The 8,491-nt window shown below is 34.6% G+C and overlaps 1 pseudogene across 1 annotated transcript; it reads right to left on the bottom strand.

Annotated features, from left to right (window-relative positions):
* Positions 1–1,798: 1,798 nt before the first annotated feature.
* Positions 1,799–7,984, bottom strand: LOC145792960 (disease resistance protein RPM1-like; annotated as a pseudogene). Its single transcript, XR_014333290.1, has 3 exons — positions 7,748–7,984; positions 3,795–6,697; positions 1,799–2,004 (listed from the first exon to the last, which is right to left on the bottom strand). The product of XR_014333290.1 is annotated as a disease resistance protein RPM1-like (transcript).
* Between the last annotated feature and the right edge of the window lie 507 nt (positions 7,985–8,491).

An 8,491-nucleotide genomic window follows, 5' to 3' on the forward strand; every position in this document is an offset into this window, starting at 1 on the left:
TCTCACAATTAATTATCCCAATTAATCAAATAATGTAATTAGGTCATTTTCCATAATTACCATCTCAACCCTTAGGTCCCATTTTCATCAATGATTCTACATTTATTCCATTTCTCTATACCAAACATGCATCTAGGTTTATTATAAATAAAACCCCAACTTTTGTAAAATAACACAAAAGCCCCAAACCTTCACAAAATTACCAAACCAACCCCAACATCTCAAAATACCAAAATTTAAAGACAAAATCCATAGAGAGGAGTAGGATATCCCTACCTCAAATTCGGAGCTCCAAGGGAGAAGATGACAAAACCCAACGTGCTCCAAATCCCGAAATTTTTAGATTAAAATGTAGCCCTCGACAATCAACAACTTTTTTGTAAAGGCCAAAGATGAGCAAATCACTCCTACTAGATCAAAACCTAGAGAGAAGGTAGAGTTCTTGAGTGAGAGGCTCAACAATGGTGTTTTTGGAAAAGTAGGAGAGAGAAGAGAAAGTGAAAAAGTGATTTGAAAAGTCAAAACACGGAACTTAAACCCAGTCAACCCGCTCGAGCGTCAAACACCCCGCTCGAGCGTCACTCACAGACTCCCGCTCGAGCGTCAACAATCCCGCTCGAGCGGCGGATACACACTCCCAGAACTTTTACAGAACCAGGTCTCCGCTCGAGCTTCCAACTACCCGCTCGAGCGGCACTCACACAACCTCGCTCGAGCGGCCAACTCCACGCTCGAGCGTCCAACCCTGCACAGAAAATACTGGATGGGTGCAATTCCCGCTCGAGCGCCAAAACCCCCGCTCGAGCGGACAGGTCAAAATCTGGGCAACTAGTTTTGGTTTCTAAACTCAACCAACCTGTAACAAACCTGCCCAACACATCCTATAACTCAAATATGAAGTAAAAAGGATGCAAACAAGATAATAATCAACTACCAACATCCACGGACACATGTCCAGATCACTGTACAACAAGGGTAAATCCGGGATCGCTATAGAGGAGAACACATGAGGCAATAGGTTTCAACTTAATTGAATCAATTACACTTATAATCAGGGCATACAATAATGCTTCACACCAAAATAGATTGCTGAACTGGACACAGAATTTTATGTGGCCTAAAACATCAGAGGAGGTAGTTGCATCATTCATATGCTGGGTATAATAAAAACAGTAACCAAAATCACCAATATAAAGAAAAATGTCTGTGTCTATAGATGCTATTTAAAATTTCGGTGTCGCTCATTTCACCCCTTTCATAACAGCATGAAAATTAATTTTAAATTTTGAAGCTGGTACTTTTACGTAAATGAACTCTGAAATACACACCTTGCAATTTGGTTGGAATCAACACTGAGATTCACTTTTGGATGTATTTTAATATCATTCCAATAAATTTGAAACTGAATAAATCTGACTCAAATTGAAAACTTTAGGAACGAAATTGACAAAATAAATTTTTTGAAGACCAAGTGACACATAATACATATTTTAGAGACCATAGATATAATTTATTCAGCATCAACATAGATTTAGATATAGATATGAATAAATAGAGAGATGGAATAGGCAACGCATGAGGTGGCCAAAGTATGCCTGAACTGCCAAGTCGTATGATATCTGGGAAATAATTCTTCCCTAAAAATACAGCAGTCACTAAAAGTTCAGTGATGTTACTACATTCTTATGCAAAACATTAGCTCTATATTACATAATGAAGAATAAAAAAAAGTAGAAAGAAAACAACAAAAACAAAATTTAGATTAGAGATACAACAAGAAGGAATGTATGACCATAAGTTTGTCTAAATTAAAGTTACGTAGGTGTGGTAATCATGAAATAAGTCTTGATGACAGAAATCCAGTACATTGTCTTGGCAAACAACAACATATTAAAAATAAAAAAAAGTAAAATACCATAATAAACATGTCCATGTTGGCAGAGATGGCAATCTTTGTTTGTTTGTGGTTGCCTCTGCAATTGAATTTCCTTCCACGATAAGCGCCTGCAGCAAAAGACCTAACAATTACAAACATATACTAAATGTAAGGAGATGCAACATATCAATGAACAATATGAGTACTAAATGTACAAGTGATTTAGACTTATTTTGTTTTGATAAAAAAATTTACTTTTTGTGACTCTGACCTTAAAAATGATGGTACGTTAGTGGTTGTGATAGTGGTGTAGGAGGTGGGAAAGTGAGCGGAGGTGTAGTGGTGGCAGTGATTGTAACAGAAGTGGTGATGTTAATAGTGTAGATGGTAAGTGGTGATAAGGTTGGCCAAACTTTTAATAAGGCCTAAAATAAAATCTCAATAAAATCATTTTTATATTTTAATAATACTAATTAAATTTTGTGTAATCAAAAGAGTTTTTTATGGGTTCTTTAGTCCAAACGTTTTGTTACAAGCCTTTGATAAGAAGTATGTTTTTAGTATCTACGATTGAAGATTTTTAACAATGATCTTTTTCTTGATATCAAAGATAAGAAAGATTATTTATTTATTTATTTATTTTAACTTTTAAATGAGGAGTATAACTTTTTAGACTTTAAATAAAGATTGTTAAAACTTAGGAAATTTTTATGGTACACATCCCCTCAAGGGTATGTATCATATGCACCATGTCATGTATTTTTATGGTGTTTGTTATCTATTTTTGTGGTAAATATTATATATTGTTTTGATAGTGTTACAATAAATTTTGATTTAAAAATGAAATTATGCATCTTGTAATAATGCTACATTTGTTTATCCAAAAAAATTTAACCACAAAAATACATAATATTACCACAAGATGTGCAACTTGATTTTTGAATCACAAATTATCGTAACTCTATTAAGAAAATACGTAATATTTATTACAAAAATACGTAACAAAGGTGCATGTGATACACACCTTTTGAGAGGTGTGTACCATAACACTATCCTAAAACTTAATATTATATTTGGTTATGAGATGTGATGAAAAGAAATAATTATTCCATAGGTTCTCCTTAAGGAGCATATCTTTTTAGTGTTTTTTTTTTCCTTTATATAAATGGTCCAAATTTCAAACCCAAAAATCGTTTTTTAATGATTTTTTGAAGTATTTTTTTTAAAACTTTTTTATGAGATGAAAAAATGTTAATGAGAATGAATTTTTTTAAGTTATATTGAAAGTTGTGAGTTCTTATTTTTTTAGCAATTTATTAAGTTTTTAATTTTTTTAATGACTTTTTAACTTTTTATTGATGTTTTGACTAATAATAAAATAGTCAAAAAATAAAGTTGCAATTGGGCTCTAAATCAAATATATCTATGACATTAAGTTAAAGAAAAAAATTACAAAAAAAATTCAAAATTTGATCATTGTTAAAAAAAAAATTATTTTTAAATTTATCAAATTAAATCCTAAACTTGTTAAACCATGAGGCTATTTTCGTTAAGTAAAATTGAAGGAAAAATGATACTTTAGTTATTAAACTAGGGTAGGTGTACACAAAATATCAAAATATATATTTTTTCAGTTGATTTTAATGATTGAAAAACCATTTTTTTCTCATTTTTACTTAATTGAAATAGACAGATGATTTCTATTGAAAACAAATTAAAATTTTAATATTTAAATTGATAAAATTAAAAAAATATAATTTATTTGATTACAAGGATAAAAAGGATTTTTTTTTTCTTTTTTATAATTTTCCCTAAATTAAAATATGCTAAGAGAAAGAAACATTTCATAAAGTGAGTGATTTGGGAACTAGTTAAAATAGTTAAAAGTCGCTACACAGCAATTCAGTGGAGAGCATACCTAAAAGTTAATTGAATTAGCATTCAACTTTGAGATTCATTTTTAGCTTCCCTAACCCTTGCGTTTTCCACCTTCCGATTGAAATATTCTTCAAGACTGTCGATTTTAGTATAAGAAATTTGTTTTCCGATTCGGGACCAGAGCGAGACATCAGGGATATGCTCGACAATCCAGTGGTCTTTTCCTTGGTTGGGTTTGGGTTCCATTCTATCTATGAATTCTTCTGGCATACCAACAAACTCAAGAGTTTTGAGGTTTCTGAGATGGTGGATGCCAGATAGTACCTCCTTTAGTAGCGGGCTAGGCTCAATCGCTAGATATTCAAGAAGAGGCAACGCTCCTTCCTCTATTATCACCGAATTCAATCCCTTGCACCCTATCAGAGTTAGTAACTTGAGTTTTTGAAACCTTCCGACCTCAAAATACAACTGCTCCCCATCATATGCATCCCAAAGACCGAGACTTACTAAACTAGGCAAGACTTGAAGGGCTTTTAGATGATTGTTCTTGGTCAAACCTGAACCCGATAGAAGTAATGTCACTAAATTTTGAAGTTTCGGGATCCAGTTGGGCAACTTCTCTAAACGTCCACCCAAGTTGAGATGTTGAAGATATTGAGGTGGAGATGATGATATATACTGTAAATCCATAATCTCATCACCACTTGAGGCCATTACCCACAAATCTTGAAGGTATTTCATCTTCTCAATGGCTGCACATAGACCCCTCCCATGTTCTCTTTCCAATTTCACAATTCCCAACTTCCTTAGCTGCCTCAATTTCTCAAGCTCTTTAATTAGGCCATGATTTGTCTCCACAAAACACAAATTTTGCAGCTCCTCTAAACCCCCAATCCCTCCATGTATCTTCACTCCCGCTACATAATCCACCAAGGATTCATATTCATTCTTATGAGAATAGGTAAGAAGATGTCGCAACTTACAGAGCCTGCTGATATCAAATGGGAGCTCACTCACGGGGGAATATTTCAGATCCAAAGTCCGTAAGTTTTGCCACTTGCCTATGGACTTTGGAATTGTCTTCATTTTTGTGCTCACTATGCTTAGGTATCTCAAAAGAAATAGATTTCCCACTTCTTCATCAAGTTGATCCAAAGGAGCATCCTCAAGATCCAGCACTTTCAAAAGCTTGAAATTTGCAGCTACTGTACCCAATAAGGGCTTCTTTGGCAGCTCTCCCTTTTGAAAAAGAAAAACAGAACGAACTGGGGATTTACCAATGCTTTCCATAACCTTATCCATGTTGCAATAATGCATATGCATAGATAGCCACCGAGTTGTGTCATTGAAACTTGAATTCTCTTTTTCCAAAATTTGACACAATCTAAACTCCTCAGACATTGAGAGAATAATCTCACGCACTACATCATGTACCCGACACTTTTCAACTTTTCCATCAAATTTTGTTGTTGACACTTGAACTAAGCGTCTATGGATCAACTCATTCAAGTATTCTTCCGCAACTTCTTCCTTTGTTTTTCCCTTCTGCCTTTCAACGAAACCCTCAGCTATCCATAGCCCAATTAGTCTTCCACAATAAATGAAGTAGTCCTCTGGCATTATGCCAAAGTACAAGAAACAAGATTTGAGGTAGTGAGGCAGATCATTATAACTGAACAACAAAATTTTTCTGATGCTTGTAAGATTAGGATTCCTTTCAAACTCAGTGCCCATGCCACCATAGAATTTCTGCCATTCAGATATAACCTTGTCTTTGGTGGACAAGAGACCACCTATTGCCACAATTGCAAGTGGCAATCCTTCACACTTTCTCACAATTTCATGTGAAATTTCTTTCAACTCAAGGGGACAATGACCCCCAAAGTCCAATTGGAAGGCTTTCTTGCAAAAGAGCTCCTAAGCCTTCTCTTCAGATAAGGCTTGATGCTCGTGGACATGATCCACTGAAGTTTCTTTGCAAAAACCAGCAACCTGTCTATTGCGTGTGGTGATGATTACCCTACTGCCTTTACTATTCTTGGGTAAAGCATGTGTTATGGATCGCCAAAAATCAGTTTCCCATACATCATCAAACACAATGATGTACCTCTTTTCGGATAAATATCCTCTTAGCATGGCAATGATTGAATCAATTCCCTCATCAGGTAGAGCATGATTTCCTGATAGCTGCTTTATCATTGTTTTGAGGAGCTCCTCAGGCTTGTATGATTGAGAGACAGTAATCCATGCTTTGTAGTTGAAGTGTGCATCCACTTCTTGGCTGTCGTAAACTTTCTTGGCAAGAATGGTCTTGCCAATTCCACCCATCCCAACCACCGAGATCACTGCTCGTTGTGATTGATTTTGGTCAACCAATTTGCTTATCAGTTCATATTTGGGAGATTCAATGCCAACGACTTCGTCATCCCCTATGAAAAGGGAAGCAGTTAAGGGTCACGCCACATGTTGTCCTTGGTGATGCTGCTAGTGCTGGTGCTGCTATTTTCTGAGGAAGTACTAGTACGGAATCCATATCGAACAGCTCCTTCCTGGATCTCACAGATTGTAGTCATGATGTCTTGGATTTGAGAAGCTATCTCATGTCGTGGCTTTAGCTTAGTGCTCGTTCGAGTAACCTTACGCAAGGAACCAACTAGTCCAGGTTGTTTTGGCAAGACAAAGAGAATGTGTTCATCGATAACGTCTTCTATCTGATAAGAAACTTCCCTTACTTGTTTCACCCATGTTTTCACGCCTTTATCTCCCTTTTCTGCTCTTGATTCTGCATCTTCTAAGAAAGAGTGTACGCGCTCCAATTCAGCTTTGATACTGACAATTTCCTTGTGGACACCCTTCAACAACTTTACTTCTCCAGTTAACAATGGCGCCAAATATTGAATAACAGAGCTCACTGCTCTTTCTACCATTACTTATATCCCTGCACTAAACATACCATCACGATTAGTTCCAATTAGGCTTAGGCCTCGTTTGGGAATAGACTATTTTAGTAATTTTTTGACTTTTTACGAAAAGATGTGCAGAAAAGTAGAGAGGGTGATGTGACAACTTATAGTAACTTTTTGACTTTTTGGCTATAATAGCCACTCCCCAAACAAGGCCTTAGTGTGTGATTGTGTCCACATACAAAGGAAATTAGATGGAGTTTGGGTCCTCTAAAGTAGATGGTAAAGTCATTTATAAAGTAAAAAAAAAAAAAATGATTGGTCCACATTTTTATTATCATTGATGCCTTTTTTTTTTCCCCCAATTTTTCACCAAATTATTTTTATTTTAATTTGTTTGGAAAAAGTTCAAAAAATTAATTATGAAAACCAAATCAAACCAAACCAACCAGACAACATTCCCAGGGTCTAATATAATCATATTTAAGGAAACAAGTCAGGCCATGTGACCTTGTAATTAGATGGTCCAATCAAGCTGAAAAATTAATAATAATTACTATAAATCCCATTGATTTCGACTGAGTTTGAAAAAATTATAAACTCTATAAATTTGACATAACTATATCAACTCTTTTTAGTAAAACTAAGCTAAAGCAAAAGAAATTAATACAAATGGTATAGACACAATTACGATCAATGATAACATATATATACTAGTGGTTGGCACACACGCGATGCGTGTGTAATTCAAGTAAAAATAAAACCAAAATTTTACTATATATTGTATGTCACTTATATAATAAGTGTTTTCTTTATTTGATCGATGGTTAAGGTTTGAAACTTGCTCTTTCCGTTTATCTAATTTTTTTGTTTTAAATTAAAAAGTGAACACTTGACAGCATAAGAAGTTGAGGAGGGTGTTCATTTCATATATAGTATAGATAGATATATATTTATTTATTTCGGTGTAAAAGAAATACAAACACAACAACATCATCCTTTATGGATTTGAGTAGAGATTCGTGGATGCGTTACTTAAATCATGATCCAAACAGAAAAAGATAGCAATGGGTTGTAGAAACATACATACCATCAACCAAGCAGAGATCGATGATGAGCAACTCTGCAAAGAAGAAATGGATATGAAGATCCCTAAACCAAACCCCGGGAATTGCTTTTGTTGCTTTTGTCAGATTTCAGCAAAAGCTTCACTCTATGAATGAATTAGGCTTCGTTTTTGGAGAAGAAATACTTGACTTTGTAGACGACATGGGTATCTTAGGAGGAAAAAGATAAGAAAAGAAAACAAAGGGTAGTGGCAATAGAAAAGACATGATTTTCTCTTTTTATTATTTAGATGCTTAAAAAAAAGGAAAAAAAACAAAAACAAAGAAAAAAATGAAAGAGAAATATAAGTGAGATTTTTTTTTATTTTATATTTTAATGAATAATTTTGGTATTACAATATGGGTGATGCTATGGTACATTTTGGTGTACCATACATTTAGTTATGAACTTATATGATTTTATATCATAACCTATACCATATTAGTCATAACTATCACCATATTAACTCATAACTTAGTTATATTCAATTATTTACTTATACCATATTACTTCATAACCAGGTCATAACTAAGTTATTAAATAATTTTTCTCTTAAATTAGGCAACCAGTGTACTCGGTTACCAAACAGAGCAAAGTCAGAGTAGTCCAACAGTCCCGAAGCCAGTTGGCCTCCCTCTCTGGGTCGTGCTCTTGCTCTTGCTCTTCTCTTCTCCTCCCTCCTCTCTTCCACCATAGCTGGAGCTTCAGCCATTGCCGAAGACCACCA

The sequence above is a fragment of the Camellia sinensis genome, chromosome 6, assembly GCF_055761805.1.
Source record: "Camellia sinensis isolate YWXY chromosome 6, ASM5576180v1, whole genome shotgun sequence".
NCBI lineage: Eukaryota > Viridiplantae > Streptophyta > Magnoliopsida > Ericales > Theaceae > Camellia > Camellia sinensis.